Source organism: Schistocerca americana, chromosome 3 (genome assembly GCF_021461395.2).
Source record: "Schistocerca americana isolate TAMUIC-IGC-003095 chromosome 3, iqSchAmer2.1, whole genome shotgun sequence".
In the NCBI taxonomy this organism is placed as follows: domain Eukaryota; kingdom Metazoa; phylum Arthropoda; class Insecta; order Orthoptera; family Acrididae; genus Schistocerca; species Schistocerca americana.
Window position 1 is genome coordinate 941,877,523 of NC_060121.1, and position 18,348 is coordinate 941,895,870.

Below are 18,348 nucleotides of genomic sequence, written 5' to 3' on the forward strand. Positions count from 1 at the left end.
TTTCTTCCGGTGGTTGTTGCCGTCAATAAGACATCTTTGCATTCGGAGGAGAAATTTGGCGATTGAACCTTCGTGAAAAGATCTCGCCGCAACGAAAAACACTTTTGTTTCAACGATTGCCACCTCAACTCACTTATCATATCCGTGACATTCTCTCCCCTATTTCATGATAATACAAAACGAACTGCCCTTCTTTGGACTTCTTCGATGTCCTCCATCGATCCTATCCGGTAAGGATTCTGCGCCACACAGCAATACTCTTAACACAGGACGGACAAGTGCAGAGTAGGTAATCTCTTTAGTTTTAGTGAGCTGTACTCGTTCTTTTCGTCTAAAGTTGAACTTAAACATCACTGGGACTGTCACGAAACAGCCTACAAACTCGACATTTTAGATTAATTTTCATCTCCTTCCCATTCGCACCACTACCTGATTCGGTCCAATGGGTTTCTTACAGAAGGAGTACTTGTTTTCATTTAGCGAGTTATAGTGTAACAAGTTCGTTTGAAATTCCTCCAGATCCTGCAAAGATACGTTAAGTTTTACATTTTACATTCTTCTTAGCCCCGTTCCCTGCCAACGAGTGCATCTTATCTTGCAGCACATTTTTGTTTCTCTCAGTAAGTCCTATTTGTGCCATCCTGGGATGCAATTGTTCTAATCAGCAAAGAGTAATGCTTCATTTTTCCATGTTTCGGTGTCTCCCAAAACATTTTATTGTATATTAACCGGGGGCCTAGAAACGACATAGAGGCTCCGTCAGCCGGCCGAAGTGGCCGTGCGGTTAAAGGCGCTGCAGTCTGGAACCGCAAGACCGCTACGGTCGCAGGTTCGAATCCTGCCTCGGGCATGGATGTTTGTGATGTCCTTAGGTTAGTTAGGTTTAACTAGTTCTAAGTTCTAGGGGACTAATGACCTCAGCAGTTGAGTCCCATAGCGCTCAGAGCCATTTGAACCTTTTTTTTTTTTTTGAGGCTCCGTCCCTGCCGCAGCCGCAGTGCTCCGCAATTCCACGACGACTACCGCAGTCCACTTCACCCCTCCGCCACCCCACACCGAACCACTCTTTCAGGGTTATTGTGCGGTTCGGTCCCCGGTGGACCCCACAGGGAACGTCTCAGACGGGTGTAACCCTATGTTTGCGTGGTAGAGTAATTGTGGTGTACGCGTAGGTGGACAACTTGTTTCCGCAGCAATCGCCGACATAGTGTAACTGAGGCGGAATAAGGGGAACCAGCCCGCATTCGCCGTGGCAGTTGGAAAACCGCATAAAAACCTCCACAGACTGGCTGGGTCACCGGACCTCGACACAAGTTCGCCGGGCGGATTCGTGCCGGGAACCAGGTGCTCCTTCACGCCCGGAAAGCCGTGCAGTAGACCGAACGGCTAAACGGGCGGGCCTCCCAAAACGTACCCCCTGTGCTAAAGTGCGTGGCGCGTTCGCAGTATTATTTCCAGATAGTATGTTACATGCGTACCGAGTTTGGTTAAAATTATGATGTATTCCTAGGTCGATACAATGGACAGTACGGATTCAGTCAGCGGTAAAAGCCACTACGTCGCCAAGTTATGCCATCGTCGACTGAATCGGTGTTAAACACCTCCCTGTCATAGGATACCACTGTGCTCTCATTTAGCAATATTCATTCTTTCCTTCATTATTTACTGAATGATGTTGCCTCGTTTCCTGTTGACAGTCCAGATAACATAGCGTGGCTGCATTTTCAGGCAAATCAGTAGCGATATCGTTGGACGCAAGCCGGTTCCTGATCAGCGGGCACAGCCTGCCACTCACAGGTCAGAGGTCACGAGCTCCATCGCCGTCTCCTGGTCTCTCTTCGCCCAGACATTAGCGTGTGCGGGTCTCACATAAAACAACAATTACATGAAACTGGAAAGCGTGCCAAAAAAATATACCGCGTCTCCTCTCCCACGGGTCGTTATCTGCATTTTCTATGGTGTTTCGGCACGTATCTGCAATTTCATTTTTGCAACGTATAGCTGCAGCCATGCCAAACAAATCCTGCACATCGCGTCAGACATACGACCACCCAGCCTCGACTGACAGCGTCGGCTTGTTTTCCTTTACGAACAAAACGAGTTTTGAATTGTAACTTTGAGTTACCATTCGATGGAGCGGTCCAAAATTAGTGTAGTGCGTTATTCGTCTTATTGATACGTATTGACAGGAACAGTAAAAGACGAAGAACCATCAGTACTGCAGCAGCGCCTGAGCAGCGCTTCTGCGTGGCGGTGGCAGTGAGCGCGGGTCAGCGTGGTGCTGTCGCTGGCGGAGTACTCCTTACTGTCCCTGTTGAAATGAAACGATCGTGTGGCATTGTTGGCCGGGAGGCCCCATGCGGGGGAGTTCGGCCGCCGTATTGCAAGTCGTCTTTAGTTGACGCCACATCGGCGACTTGCGACTCAATGATGATGAAAATAATGACGAAGGACACGCAAAACCCCCGTCCCCTGCCGGGAATCGAACCCGGGCCCCCTGCGTGGTAGGCAGTAACGCTACCGCTGCGCTACGGACACTGTCCCTGTTAATAAGTATCGATAAAACTAATATCACACTAGACTAATTTGGGACCGCTCTGTGGAATTGACATGTAAAATTGACTTTAAAAATAATTTTGTTTGTAACGGGAAACAAACCGACGCTTTCTATCGAAGCTGGGGGCGACATAAAAGACGCGATGAGCAATCTTTGTTTGGGCTGACTCCGGCTAAACATTGAAAAAACGGAACTGCTGATATGTGCCGAAACACCAGAGAAAATGCTGCTGACGACTTTTAGGAGAGACGCCCTGTAGATACATGGGAAATGTAGAAAAACTACACACTCAGATCTTCGCGGAAGAACATAAACTAACGCTCCAGCACGCACAGAGGAGAAATCCGAGCGTAATTCTCGAATATAGTGTCCGCTTGTCGAGTGCCACAGTTGCTTCATGGTGCTCCGAGCTGCGTCAGGGGCTGTTTAAGTGATCGCCTTGCAGGTTCCATTTCTGATCAGAGAAATGCATCGCCGCAAGCACCTCATCTTATATAGCGTGGCGGCTGACCGTAGGGGCAAAGCGGAACAAGGAAGGAAGCAAGGTGATTAGCTTTAAAGTCCCGTCCGTGGCAGGACAGAGACGGAGCACTAAGTTGGACTGAGGGAATTATGGGGAGGGATATTAACCGTTTGCTTTTCGAAGTGACCATCCTGGCATTTGCGGAAACAACGGAAACCTGAAATCTGGGTGACCGAATGCAGGCTCTGTGTGCCAGCCACTGTACACCTCGCACGCTACAGTGCGGGACGGTCTGCGTCGTTGGTTGGGGGAGTCTGGTGTAGAGACGCGTAGTCTGCCACTGCGTTGTGTGTATGGCAGTAATGCGTGCTGTATGTCTCACGGAGCGCTAGGGTCGGTACACGTATCTGTACAAAGCTTCCTCGTCTAGAATTGCCTAATATCTCCACGACCTCAGAAAATTTCCTGCCTCCTTAAGAGTTTTGCAACTGCGTCCTAATGGCATCCCTTTCAACTGTGCGCTCATGCTACGTAACAAGAAACAACACCTACTCCCATATTTTCCAACCAGTTACTGATGTGGCCCCTAGGACTCGTCCTGACACCGCTACCTTATCCCCTGCACACAGCGGACGTCCGTGAACTATCCTCTCCTACGTACCTGTTGCCATATATTGACGACTCAGCTTTCCAGGCCGTCCATCGTGCTCATCATTCGTCCCAGCTATCCCTTGGACTACGTGTAAAAAATTTCGCCACCTGGTGTAGCTAGCTGTACCTCTCCGTCATCCATGCAACAACCCTAGCGATGAAACTGTGTGCCCGACCGAGACTTGAACTCGGGACCTTTGCCTTTCGCGGGCAAGTGCTCTACCATCTGAGCTACCGAAGCACGACTCACGCCCGGGACTCACAGCTTTACTTCTGCCAGTATCTCGTCTCCTGCCTTCCAAACTTTACAGAAGCTCTCCTGCGAACCAGACGAGATACTGGCAGAAGTAAAGCTGTGAGTACCGGGCGTGAGTCGTGCTCACACAGTTTTAATTTGCCAGAAAGTTTCATATCAGCGCACACTCCGCTGCAGAGTGAAAAACTCATTCTGGAACCCTAGCGATAATTACAGTTACGCAAGCAAGGTCACTGGCGTGTTGTCTGGCAATCGGTGAGTGTGAACTGTAGCCAGTTACGATTTTGGCGAAAAGCAGTCTTCTAGTAACGGGATTCGAACCCACACGCTCTGTGTGTGTGATACACTGTTACCACAGTTTTGCAGCTTGCGCTAGTGTGGAGAGGCTGCGAGTTGTTGCGCGGTCTGCGGTGAGAGCGCACCAGTCAGAGGAGGGAGGCGAGGGGCTCACGTACCGTAGCAGACGCAGGCAGCTGAGAAATGATCCATGTATTAACCAGCAGCCGTCATACATACGGAGTGGCTTCGTATAATTCCGTCCCTCCGGTTCGTTCGTCGCTAACCTTGGCCGACGAATTCAGATTATCGCTTGATAAATGGCGGGGTCCGTACTGGGCGGTCTTTTTGACTGTGACTGATTTGGTGGTGAGAAAGGACACGACACGGGGCAGCCTTGGACATCGGCAGCCGTAAAAACGCTGGACGCAGGTGTCCAGAGGGCAGGAGTGTCACCCTGCTGTCGGAAGCGTGGAGTTCGTCTAAGTTCGGTGAGAGATATACCCAGAGTAAAAAGTCCACTGGGTGCGGAACGAGCTGGCAAAGCTATGGGATGCGTACCACAAATGGAGTCAGGTCGCGGATAAGTTGCATCCCCCTTGGTTCAAATGTTTCAAATGGCTCTGAGCACTATGCGACTTAACTTCTGAGGTCATCAGTCGCCTAGAACTTAGAACTAATTAAACCTAACTAACCTAAGGACATCACACACATCCATGCCCGAGGCAGGATTCGAACCTGCGACCGTAGCGGTCGCTCGGCTCCAGACTGTAGCGCCTAGAACCGCACGGCCACTCCGGCCGGCGCATCCCCCTTGCCCGACGTGTAATCACCAGGACGCATTGCACGATGTCGCTTTGAAGAGCCAACCGTAAGTAGTCCGCTGTGGCCCATTATCGCACTACGCCTGACGTTAGCCGTCCAGAGATTACAGCTGCTTGCATTTTCACGGGGGATGCGTAAAAACATCCTTCTTCGCCCTCGAAAACGGGCACATCGTTGCGCGTGCGTGTCTGAATGGGAGTACAGACGCTGTGTCATCTCGGTGCGCGCGTGACTTGGTTGGGGAGCGTATTTAGTACACAACACCACTCGTACACCTCGATACATTGTAAATGCCTATTCTACGGAGACGGCAGTTCAAATACCCATGTGGCCATTGAGATTTAGGTTTCCCGTGATCTCCTAAATCGCTTAAGACGAATGCTGGGATGATTCCTTTGATAGGGCACGGCTGGATTCCTTCCCCCTCCATCCTCATCCCGAGTTTGTGTCTCTCGCCCGCGCGCCGACGGTACGTTAAAAGTGCAGCATTTCATCCTTTCTATGGAGAGCGGTCAAGGATGTACATTTTATTAAAGCGTAATACAGTGCTTTCCACTGTTGTTGTTGTCTTAATTCTGAAGACTGCTTTGATGCAGCTCTCCACGCTAACCGATGCAGCGCAAGTCTCTTTATCTCGCGTAACTCAATGTACGGCGACAGGTTACATCCCTGTCTCATTCCGTCAGTTGCTGCTTCCAATTCTTGTAGCTGCAGTGTGGTATCTGTACGTGTTGGAGATAACGTTTCACTCCTTCTGTGTAATCCGTGCTTCCTTCACAATCTCAGAGAGTGTAGTCCATTCACGTTACGAGATATTATTGTGTTATATTACTATTATTAATTATATTATAGCGTGCAAAATTAATTTTTGGATCTTCTGTGAAGATACTCTTCAGTGGAGCAAAAGCGTTTACCGAAAGGAAAGCTACGTAATTCAGGTTTCAACACCACGTTACCCATGAAGACAATAAACATGGCTCGAATGGGTTGTGAAAACATTTGTATCCAGGTATTTGACTTCTTTCTGCATTAATGTTCAACCTTTACAGTCTTTATAGAGGTTGGTTTAGTTTTCACATTACTTCTTCAAAGGACTTACAGAATATATTGTGAAGCAGTTGTCAAAATACTCGTACAATATTGTTTTAGAAAATGTCGCTTCAGGTATGATCTTCTTGCAGTCCCATAAATTTAAGATTTTCTGGTGCTGATATTTCATTGTTTTGAGATGACAATTTTTGTACATTGAGTTCTATGAGAAGTTCTGAATTGTATGTACTGGGTCTCCTCAAGATTTAAGGGGCTCCGGAACGCCCTATACTTGCAATGTTAAAATAACGCTTATAAGTTACATCTTTCCTCACAAAGTATTTGAGGTAGGAAGTTGAACTTTTTACAGATTATTTATTGGAATATGGGCTACAACTTAACACAGGGATTTTACAAAATTTTAGTTCAGTTATTAAAGATGATTTTTTTCAATTGTAATGAAAATTCACAACATTTTTTTGCAATTTTTTATTTATATATTCAAAAATATACAGTTTTTTGGAAAAAGGCTGTGTTAAATTATGCAGAAGGTACTGTGTAACATTTACTGAAAGTTTGAAACAAATATGTTTGGAAGATCCTTAGAAAACTTTTAATTAATATGAGAAAATAAAAGTTTTGGGAATCGAGCGACAAAGATTGGATTAACTTTTTAGTGCATTCCAGGTCCATAGGATGGATTATCTTCATCCTCTGCAAACTCCTCCTCCAGCTTCCTCTTGTTCCTCCTCCTGTTTACTCTTGCTTGTATTTCTAGACTCTTTACAGCCCTGTCTGCAGCCCGAAGGTGTTCCTTGTCTAAAGCAAACATCGCTCGTTGTTGTGTTCGTAGATTTTGCTACCATTTTCTTCAGTTGCAGTTACTGTGCAACACTGTCCCAAAAGGTGGTCATGTATGAACACTTATCACATTTCAGTTGTATTTCACTAGCAAGTCCTACGTGCTTTATTATGGAGAGTTCCAGACCAACTTCACTACAATGAATACATCTTACACAGTTTGAAAAAATTCCTTTGAGAACCGACATATCAAATATTTCATTCACATCCGATTCACCCATAAAACATTCATAGTTTTCACTCATTGAACCAAGCTTCTTCTGTGAAGTATTTTCTTTCCCACTTTGACTGCTATGGGCAGGTGTACTTGAGAGGTTAGGTTCACTCACTTGGTTATCGTCTTTATTGTTTACAGTAATAACACATACCTTTGGCTTTCCAAAATTTCTCCTTTTCTTAAAAGCCTTCAGAGGATTTCTAATAACTTTACTTTTACTCATTATTATACTTCAACAAAACAGAGACTCAAGAAACAGAATTAATTACGAATATTTTCGAGATAACGACAGAGTAAATAAACATGAAACAATCGACAATCACACCAGCGATATATATTGAACCATCACAGGTTTGCCACAACACATACTTTATCTCACATCACTAAAATGTACCTGATGAACACGGACGTTAATAATAACACCATTTGACAGCAGTTTAACAGCGCCAAAGTGGGTCACGCCCATGTAGAACACATTTCAAAAAAAAATTAAAAATAGTTGTAGTCTTCGGAATTGAATAAATTATATATCTATTAAAAGGTAATAGTCTGCAGATTCAGAAACGCAAAAAAGTAAAAATTGAACTTTTCATGATTTTGAGCCTTAAAGATGATCTTTTTGTCTTGAACCATATGTTTATGTTTTCAAAATTTTAATTAACTGCCTTTTCAGTAAGATTACCGGTACTACTTTTGATTCCTATACTTCCATCATCTGCAAATAGGACAAAATTTGCGTCTTGTAACAGTTACGATAATGCAATTAGAAGATTATTTATGTATTTGAGAAACAAAAGAGGACCCAGAAGAAAACCGTCTGGCACATCATGACTGGTTATTTCAAATTCTTTGTGGCTATTGCATATCCCAATTCGCTCCATCAAACGAGTAAAAAAAATTCTGTAACTGAGAGACTAGTTAGTGTTGCAATCTCGTGCCAAATGTTCGAATGTTCGTGAATTCCTAAGCGACCAAACTGCTGAAATCGTCGGTCCCTAGACTTACACACTACTTGAACCAACTTATGCTAAGAACAACACACACATCCCATGCACGAGGGAGGTCTCGAACCTCCGGCTGGAGGGGTCGCGCAAACTAAACGGCCCCTCCGCGCGTATTGTCGTGCCAACATCACTGTAGAAGCAGTACCTCTGTGAAATACTGTACCAAATAGTTTGCCGCGTAGTAAAGTAGTCAGAGACTGCGAATAACAAGTCTAAAGGCGTCTTGCTCGGTCTGAGTTGTGCTTTCACTGACTGGAGCAGAGTTTTACCAGCGACCTCCTTCCACAGGTTATCTACACTTTCCCCGAACTCTTCCAGTGAACGAAGACGTGAGTGCCGTCCGAACTCGTGGAATAACTCTGCAGAAGGCTTTTCGTGCCAGCCGAGACATTCCGCCGCGAAGCAGCTGACAGATGGCTGGCCGGTCTGTGCAGTGGCAGGGCTCGGTTCAAAACCAGTTGTGCGGCGTGGCATTCCACGGTGACCTCACCGGCTATTGCCGACCAGCTCCATACTAGTCGAGCGGCGGCTTCACTTTATATCGCCTTATCGTCCACCTGTTTGCCCTCGCTGTTCCCGGCAATGGAGCAGTTCTAAGTGTATATTACTACAGAAATTTGATTGGATCATAAAGTACAAGTCCGTTCCAGTACACTTGTTGAGAGACACACAATTTCACTGCCGTGCAGCTTGTGTGAATTGCTTCGCAAATTCCTGTGTTGTAGCAACGGAGTCCACAGACACGGCAGACTGTCACGATGATCATATTCGTCACCCATGTGTCACAACATGCAATCGTACGTTGCGTGTATTCTCGTCCAGGAAGGACATATTTATTTTTGAGAGTGAAGGACCTGGTATCGGCGAATAGATACGAAAAAGCAGTGTCTTGTGTTGTTAAGAAGTACGATGCAATGTTCCTTCGGATGTGTACGCACGACACGGAAGTTTTCATTGTAGTCATTCTAATATACAGCCGAAAGTGATTCATATTCGCAACTGCGAATACATTTTTCCTGTAGAGCAATAAAACCCGCGGTGTCCCCCATTACACACGTCACCTTTTCTCTTTCCTCTCTGGAGACACCCAACGAAGGACGTTTCCATTAGTGAGGTCGAGCAAATACCACGAACCGCGGCCTCCCATATGTGGTAAGTCGAGCACGCACCTGCGTCTCGACTGCTGTACCTCTTGCATGTTGTCTGAAAGGACATCGGCGTTGTGCGTGTGTGAGTGCGCCCGCTCACGCTGACTCACTGAACTCGCAACCAGATTCCCCGTGTACTTCCGCACGTGCAGAGCTGAAGCAACGTGAGAATTTGTAAGAAGCCGACTGACTATATCATACGATGCAAGCTGCTCTGCGCTGCGCCACATCTGTGACTATTCGACCAGCGGCAATAGCTGTACACATCCACTTAAATATCCCGTAGTGCGTGGCGGGGTGTCTATCATATCTTTCCACGCCTTGCTCCTGACGACTCGCAAATGGACCGCGGAAAAATGCTAGCCTCCTGTGTACGCTTTATAATTTATCTTACATCGTTGTAACTCTCGATGGAGGTAAGGTTATAGTTTGTCGCCTGTCTTGCAGCTATAGGGAACATTCCCATGATTTTCTTAGTAAGCCAAACTCATCCAAAGCTCTTCAAACAGTTTTATCGCAGTAGAGACCGCCTCATACGAGTGCTAAAGAGCTCTACACATTCGCTGACCGGATGTTTGTGCAGCGCTGCCTACGCGTGGTTGGACGTTAGCGCTGCTCGGCGGTGTTAGCGATGTTCGCTGCTGTCGTTGGGTGTCTCAAGGCTTGACCACCGACTCCCTGTTGTACGTCCTCCTGGACGGCGAATGTTCGTCAGAGATGAGGCTATCGTCTGGAGTGCACCACGGAAGTTTCAGAAGACTGCTATTGTTCACCACGTACATAACTGATCTAACAAATAGGGTGAGCCGCAATGTGCGACTGTCTGCTGATGATACTGTTGTAGCCGGCCGAAGTGCCCGTGCGGTTCTAGGCGCTACTGTCTGGAGCCGAGCGACCGCTACGGTCGCAGGTTCGAATCCTGCCTCGGGCATGGATGTGTGTGATGTCCTTAGGTTAGTTAGATTTAATTAGTTCTAAGTTCTAGGCGACTGATGACCTCAGAAGTTAAGTCGCATAGTGCTCAGAGCCATTTGAACCATACTGTTGTATACGGGAAGCTATCGTCTTTGAGTGACTGTAGGAAGACGCAAGAATACTTCAAAATTTCTAGTTGGTGTGATAAACGGCAAAAAAAAAAAAAAAAAAAATATGGCGAGCACTGTGGGACTTAACATCTGAGATCACCAGTCCCCTGGAACTTAGAACTACTAAAACGTAACCAACCTAAGGTCATCACACACATCCATGCTCGAGGCAGGATTCGAACCTGCAACCGTAGCAGTTGCGCGGTTCCGGACTGAAGCACCTGTAACTGCTCGGCCACGCGGCCGTTGATAAATGGCAGCTAGCACTAAGTATAGTAAAATGTAAGGTAATTCACATGAGCGGGAAAAACAATCCTGTGATGTTCGAATACAATGTTAGTGGTATGCTGCTTGACACAAACACGATTAAATATCTAGGTTTAAATTGCAGAGTGGTATGAAATGGAACGTGCACGGCAGGTGAGGACGGTATAAGGGAAGACGAACGGTGGAATTCGGTTATTGGGAGAATTTTAGGTAAGTTTGGCTTATCTACAAAGGAGATCGCGTGTAGAACATTACTGCGAACCATTCTTCGGATCCCCACCAGCTCGGATTAAAAAGAGACATCGAAGCAATTGAGAGGCGTACGGCTATATGGGTGAAAGGTAGGTTCGATCAGTACGCGGATATTACGGAATCTCTGGTGGAAAGACGATCTTGTTTTTGTGTAAGACTGTTGAGAAAATTTAGAGGAGGATCCTACTGCCGCCAACGTACATTTCGCATAACAGACCGCGAAAACAAGTTAAGAGAAATTAAGAGTCGCACAGAGGCAAATAAACAGTTGTTTTCCACTGGCTCCAGTTGGGAGTGGAACTGGAAAGGGAATGAATAGTAGTGATACAAGGTACCCTCCGGCATGCACCATACGGTGGCTTGCGAACTTTGTGTGTAGATGTAGATTGTCCTTCGTCAAACTAGTTGTTAACTACGGACTGTTCAGTTTCTGGACACACCTTTGGACGAACCAAGACTCTGGCTGGCCGCAGTGGCCGAGTGGTTCTAGGCGCTACAGTCCGGAACCGCGCGACCGCTACGGTCGCAGGTTCGAATCCTGCCTCAGGCATGGATGTGTGTGATGTCGCTAGGTTAGCTAGGTTTAAGTAGTTCTGAGTTCTAGGGGGACTGATGACCTTCGAAGTTAAGTCCCATAGTGCTCAGAGCCATTTTTTGAAGACTCTCTGAAAAAGAAAAATGTTACAGTAAAGTAGATTACAGTATTGGACTTGAGCTATCGCACGAATAACAGTTTCGTAGTATCTTTCGCTGTAATTAGGGTAACTTACTCTGTCTCGTTATCACTTCGTACGTTAGCTACTTGGAGTCGTAAAACATTACTTCCGGCTTCAGTCTTGTAGGCGATAATGATTCCCGCAAAGCCTTAAGACGCCTCAGCAGTATACATAATGAAGCTCTCTGGCCGCTGGTACACATCTCTACAGGTACGAGCCTCCATAACTCACTTGTTGGACAGAACAGTTGCAGAGGCTGCTGGCTTTGCGCTGTACGGGAAACTCTGATCGACGACTCGATATTTTATCTGCGGTTTGTCTCACTATTAACCTGTGCTAAATAAATTGCTATGCTATTTTCAACAAGCTGATTACCTCTTATTTTTCAAGCTCATGGGCTTTGCAGTGTTAAGTGTTACGAGGCGGCGCTTTCCTTGTGGCGTGGACGCTCTGCGTTGCCTCGCGCAGCAAGACGGTGTAAACATTGGCAGGCGCTGTTGTTTATATCCGCCGCATGTTTACGTTTTCGTGTGAACCTTTTTTGTAAATGTTTCATGCACCTATGTGCCTCGAGGAAGTCGGTTTCAGTTTTAAAATTTCGTCCTCACTTTTCACGACCAAACTTAGCACGTAGCAACGCCTGTCATGTACAGCGAGCTGGTGGGAGGCGTAACGTCGGAATCATCAGTGGCGATCGTAATTGAAAATAGTGGCTGGCATAGCAAAACATCTCCGTCTCCATGCATTTGCAGTCAGCGAAATCATCTTCTCAATACACTTTGACGGAGAGAGTCAAGTATGCAATTTTCACAATTGCAAAAGAAATGTTTGCGGTACACTGAAATTAATATTGAACTTGATTTCGTGCTACATATGGCAACGAGGTATTCCGGCAGAGTTCGCGAAAAATGAAATTTCTTCTTCTTTGCCTCTGCATCGGCGCGGAATCGGAATGGTTGTTAACCGATTTGGGACGGTAAATTTAAAAGGTGGCCGCATGCCCTTCGTGTCACCAGCCCGGGAATACGTGCACTGCAGCCGTCTGCGTGCAGTGTTAATTCATGTGAAAGTGAGCGGAAGTTTTGTAAATGACTGCGAATCGTGGAACTGAGGAGGTATTTGGGTGGCAGTCCTGTACTCACGTAGCGGGATTTGGGAAACACACAGTGTCTCTATATCTGCGGTGTGAGCATAGTCAACTGCGCATGTTATTAATATCGAGCCGGGCTAATTAAGTGATTTTGGGACGACGCTGCTTGCCTACATTTTGCGGTAACAGCGAAACTTGAATGTTACACGAGTCACCTTTTTTATATGTACGTTTTTGCATGTTTGAGTGTTAGTAACAGCTATGGTGCGTTATGGTTGATGTTGCGGATGTAAAGAGAAGTCTGTGATAGGAGGACCAATCACTTTTCATAGGTACGTACAACAAATATATAATTGTAAATTTCATACTTGATAAGAGGCAATTAGTATATTGAAAAATATCGAGACACCGTGTCATAAAGTTTTGCCGGCCGCGGTGGTCTCGCGGTTCTAGGCGCGCAGTCCGGAACGGCGCGACTGCTACGGTCGCAGGTTCGAATCCTGCCTCGGGCATGGATGTGTGTGATGTCCTTAGGTTAGTTAGGTTTAAGTAGTTCTAAGTTCTAGGGGACTGATGACCACAGCTGTTAAGTCCCATAGTGCTCAGAGCCATAAAGTTTTGTATTATGGAGCTAATATCTGCCATTTTTTGGCCGCGTGTTTGCGAGACTAGTGCAGAATAAATTTGCAAGTGCGTTTGAGCAAACTGCCAGTCCAGTCAATGTATACATATTCGTGTTACGTTCATTTGCAGATAAATTTTGTATGACAGTCTGTAGTGTGTTCAGGTCCTCAAACCGTTGTGCGTATCTAAGTAGCTTTTATAATGAGACAGTTTGCTACATTAAGTTGAAATTCAAATGGCTCTGAGCACTAATGGGACTTAACTTCTGAGTTCATCAGTCCCCTAGAACTACTTAAACCTAACTAACCTATGGACATCACACACATCCATGCCCGAGGCAGGATTCGAACCTGCGACCGTAGCGGTCGCGCGGTTCAGACTGCAGCGCCTAGAACCGCTCGGCCACTCCGGCCGGCTCCATTAAGTGCTTCCTGTGTTCTAGTTTCCTGAAAGATGGACAAACAGTCAAAATACAGCTCCAGAAAATAAAAAGGAAGAACTGCGTCCCTACAAACGTATTAGAAAATGTGACCTAAACCTTTCGCAGAAGAATGTTTTGATCGGTTAGGTGGTGTGAAACGCATATTTTCTGTCAGAATTTCATAGTTCGAAATACATTGTTTTTTTAGTAACAGTTCGGCGACCTATACAACGTCGTTGTAACGTAATTAAATAGAACAAAGTTTCGACAATATGAATAAGTGCGATAGAGAACGTAAATAAAGTACTGTTGGTTGTCACATCTGTTCCCGTAACCGAAAAAAAACTAAATAAAATGGAATCTGAGCCATGTTACTGTGGCGAAAAAGCACTATACCCTTGCTCTTCACATATTCAGGCTAACTTCAGTTCCAGATATCAAATTGTTAATATGTATAGAAAACACATATAGAGTACTTCTGAAGGTGATGTATCTGCAACGGCGAAGTGGTAACACTCAAAATACGCTAAGCGCTGTACAGCCTAAAATGCGCCGTCCCAAAATCACGTAACTTAAGCTGCAGGAGATGTGGACAGAATACTCGTTCTGCGCATCTGAATGCCCACTCCATAGAGATATTTCTACTGTGTGTGTGAATCGCCTTGAGACCGCAGCCAGACTGGCCTCGTCGTTGATCCGCCGGGCGGATTCCATCCCGGCTCGTGTCGTCTGCGGTCCCGGAAGCGGGTCACGGAAGATGAAGCGTATGCTGATTTACTGAGGAACAACGTACAGCAGTCATCTGCTATTTAGTTTTTCTGATTTATTTTGCTTCAGTTGGCCCGTTTCCTACGTTTTCACGGGTGGTGACTTACTGAGGAAGAATTTACAGCAAACATCCGCTATTTAGTTTTTCGGATTTGTTTTACTTCACTTGGCCCATTACGGATGTTTACACAGCAGTTCCGTTATGAAAGTTGCAGCTTTGGTTAAACACCAGATGAGGCGAATAAGAGCTCTGTTGTCTGTCCCGTTACTCGCCTTTCCTCCCCCGTATTTCCAGCGAGGTTATGGTATTCGTATCGAATGCATGGCGTTCACAATTTGTGCGTCTGACTAAAGTAAAGCTACAGCGTAATACTTAGTGGCGAACAGGAACCGAATGTTCCGATACGAAAACAACGAAACACATTTTTTTTGTTAAAAACGGTTATTTTTTCTCAAAATATTCACCTTTAAAATTTATACACATTTGCAAGCGTTCTTTTTTTTTCCACGAGGAAACAAAAAGTTGATAGGCGATTAACCAGGTGAGTGCGGGCAGTGAGGCTTTAATTCCGTGTTTCACTCTGTCAAGTAAGAAACTGTTTGACGCACTGTAAGACAACTGGCATTGTCGTGAAGAAGAATACCGCTAGATTTTCGCTTGTTTTTTTAACTTCGTGGATGACGTGGAAGAAACAAGATATCTCTCTCTATATCGGTTAACCAGGGGCTCGGCCCAAGTTGCAGTTTGCCTATGTGACTGCTTTCAGAGGCAACAAAACATTTATTTTCAATATTTCACACGGTTATTGACCGATTTTAAAAATTTAAAATGGTTTCATAATCTGCTCATTAAGACGTGTAACCTAATGTTGAATTTTTAACGCAGTTAGTCAAGTACTGCAGCTAGAGATTGTGTGTACCTTTAGGCAGCATAATTCACGGCGCGCAGATTCCCAGATCATATTCATCCAGTGTTCGATAATAAGCACACTTAGCGACTACCAAAAAACTTTACACATGATTTCAAACTTTACCAAATCTTTTGTCGCAGGCTGCCTCCACAAAACGATGAAAGGAAACACGTTTATTGTTTACTGCGGTTTCGCTGTTCACGTAAAACTGCAGCAACAGGCATGACGCTTCAATTTATTACTTCTTTAGTTCCAACTGTATTTGCAGCACATTTTGCATGCAGTATCCACATATACTAGTGAATGTATCTTCAAAGTTATACAATTTTAGGACACCAAGTTCGGGAGATATGACGTTAAAGCTGTACACAAATTTTTCGTTCCTCGATCGAATTTTTGAGCATTTCCCTGCACCAATGGAAACTAGTCAGTGTTCGGTCTCACTTGGGTCAAATTGTGCGGAATACATTCAAAACAGGGTTTTTGAGCAAATTTTTCATGAAAAAGCGAATGTACTGCAGTGTTCGATATGCCTGTATCTCGCGGTAAGGCCATATATTACACTGTCCAAGATCTTTACTAATCCTTTATAAAAGCTAGGACCACACTCCGAATTCCATAAAAGATGTGAAAAATGAATTCTATAAAAGATGTGAAAAACTATCCTAGTACATCATCAAAGATTTCATAAAAAGTTTTTTTTGAAAAGATATTTGACAAAAATATTTTACTGTGTAATACGGGCCAAAGTCACATGCAGAACAGCTTTAATCTCGCTGGACACAGCGTCGAACTGTTTGTGAAACAACGTATAAAGTCGACATTCATGTACGCAAAGCGTCGCTGACGGAAGCAAAGCCACGTGGAAATTTTGCAAAGTCCAAACGGTATTTTCTGAACGTGATTGGTTACGAAGATGTCAACGAAGCAAGTTAAGCCTTTACGAAATCCTAAAATTTCGTCCGACGAAAATCTCCACGTAAATTTCAGTTTTGTCACAACACACTTTCGCAACTGCAATTTTTTCTAGGGGAGAGTATTGTATCTTGATGACAGCGTACCTAGGAAGACTTTTCCGAAAGAACAGGCACCACGCATTCACGTAGTTCTTTAAAATATTAACGAATGTATCTGTCTTTAAAATGAAAATTTGTATCAGTTTCAAATAGCTTCTGCTTGAAACTTTATTTAACTGTGGCGAAGAGTTCTCGGGCTTCCAGCCGGGTGGCGGTGTCTTCAAACTGCGACGTTTCGACGAGTGACATACTCATCATCTTCTGGCGAAGTCAGAAGATGAGTATGTCACTCGTCGAAACGTCGCAGTTTGAAGACACCGCCACCCGGCTGGAAGCCCGAGAACTCTTCGCCAGCTGTATACGCCGGGAAAGCATACATTCACATTTGTGTTTAACTGTAATTGATTTATGGTATCACTTCAACTTAATTTCATTTCAGTTGCTGATTATTGGCGTGTAGTAGAACAATGGAGTGACAGACATGAATACAGCAGTGACAAGATTTTCTCAATTGCGACCCTTTTGAAATTTTACTTTTCAAAGTAATTTTTGTAATTTCAGAAAAAGTCTACAGCATATAAAAAGGGGTACTGTACCAAAAAATGGAATGTGAAAATGTCTTAAACTTGAATTACAAAAATGGCTAGAGGCGAAAACCTAAAATGTGTGGCAGGCTACAGCACTCTACCGTCTCCCATGCGAAAACCAGGTGGCGCATTTTACAAACACAGCAGCGCCATCTGGTGGTCGTTTGTAGGCGACCCTAGTAAAAATACGTTTCAAACAGACACGATTAACCTTTAACAGGCTTTCGCAAATATATGAAATTATTTAGGGGTTTGGCAGACAAAATGGTGATGTGCAGGTGTTTGTTAGTGGTGGAGGTGAATGTGTGTGTGTGATATAAAGTGGCGTGTTTTGTCTCCTCTTTGGCCCTAGTGGAAGCGGTTGTGACTTGTTTGTGAAACGCGGTAAGTTGCGGTGAAGGAGACGGTGCCAGTCCAGTACGTGCTGTGACGTGCGCTAGAGGGCGCGACACGTGTCCACACACACGGGCACACGACTCTGCTCCCTGTTCGACATGGCATCAGCGCGCTGCCGCCTGCGCAGGTAACACGCGTTTACTCGTACGACACGCTGCCCGCGCTATTCCTGTCCGCGGGGTCTCGGGGTCCGCCCGAGACTCGTGCGGAAATTCACAGCCACGACGACTAATTGTTTCGCCCAGTTCCTGTCAGCACGTGTACCTAGTTCGCTCTCATTACTAATATGTTCATATACGCTGTCACCGCGCTCCTCTCCTCTCCTTCCTTCCCCCCAAAACGTGACAGTGTTTTCGTCGAGCGAACAGCTGAATATTTGGATGTGTGCGTAATGTTTTCTCCATCGAGAGATTAAAGCAGCTGTTTCGTATTCAACATATTTTAATAACTCCACTAAATGGAGAGTACAGTGGTAGAATAAATGTAAATATTCGCTATGAAACGTTTAGCTAAAATACCGAATAAACGTGGTTCGTGTGGGTCCGTGCGTACTGTATGTAAAACTGGAATCGCATTTGGATGCACGTCGCTGCAAACCCGCGTCCAGTCATCCAGACTTAAGTTTCCCGTGATTTCCCTAAATCGCTCCAGGCAGATACCGAAATCTTTCTTTTGAAAGGGCAGGGCCAATTTCCTTCCCCATCCTTTACACAATTAAAGCTTGTGCTTCGTCTCTAATGACCTTGATGTCGACGTGACGTTAAATCCGATCTTCCTTCCTTAATGTAGTATGTAAAGCTGCACTAGTCTCGGCCGATTCTCCCTCGTATTATGCTTATTTTCTCGCAGTGTTTGAAAATAGGGTCTAAATTGAATGGATATTTACTAAAAGTGCCATCAGTCAGTATTGCTTATGATACGATGACGT

The 18,348-nt window shown here is 45.1% G+C and overlaps 1 protein-coding gene and 1 non-coding gene across 2 annotated transcripts in view; one reads left to right on the forward strand and one right to left on the reverse strand.

Annotated features, from left to right (window-relative positions):
* The window catches only part of LOC124606836, a 357,172-nt gene that overhangs the window by 272,726 nt on the left and 66,098 nt on the right, over positions 1-18,348 (forward strand). The gene's annotated exons all lie outside the window — the stretch shown is intronic.
* On the reverse strand, positions 2,467-2,538 carry Trnag-acc. The gene has a single exon. It is a non-coding gene; the product is annotated as a tRNA-Gly (tRNA).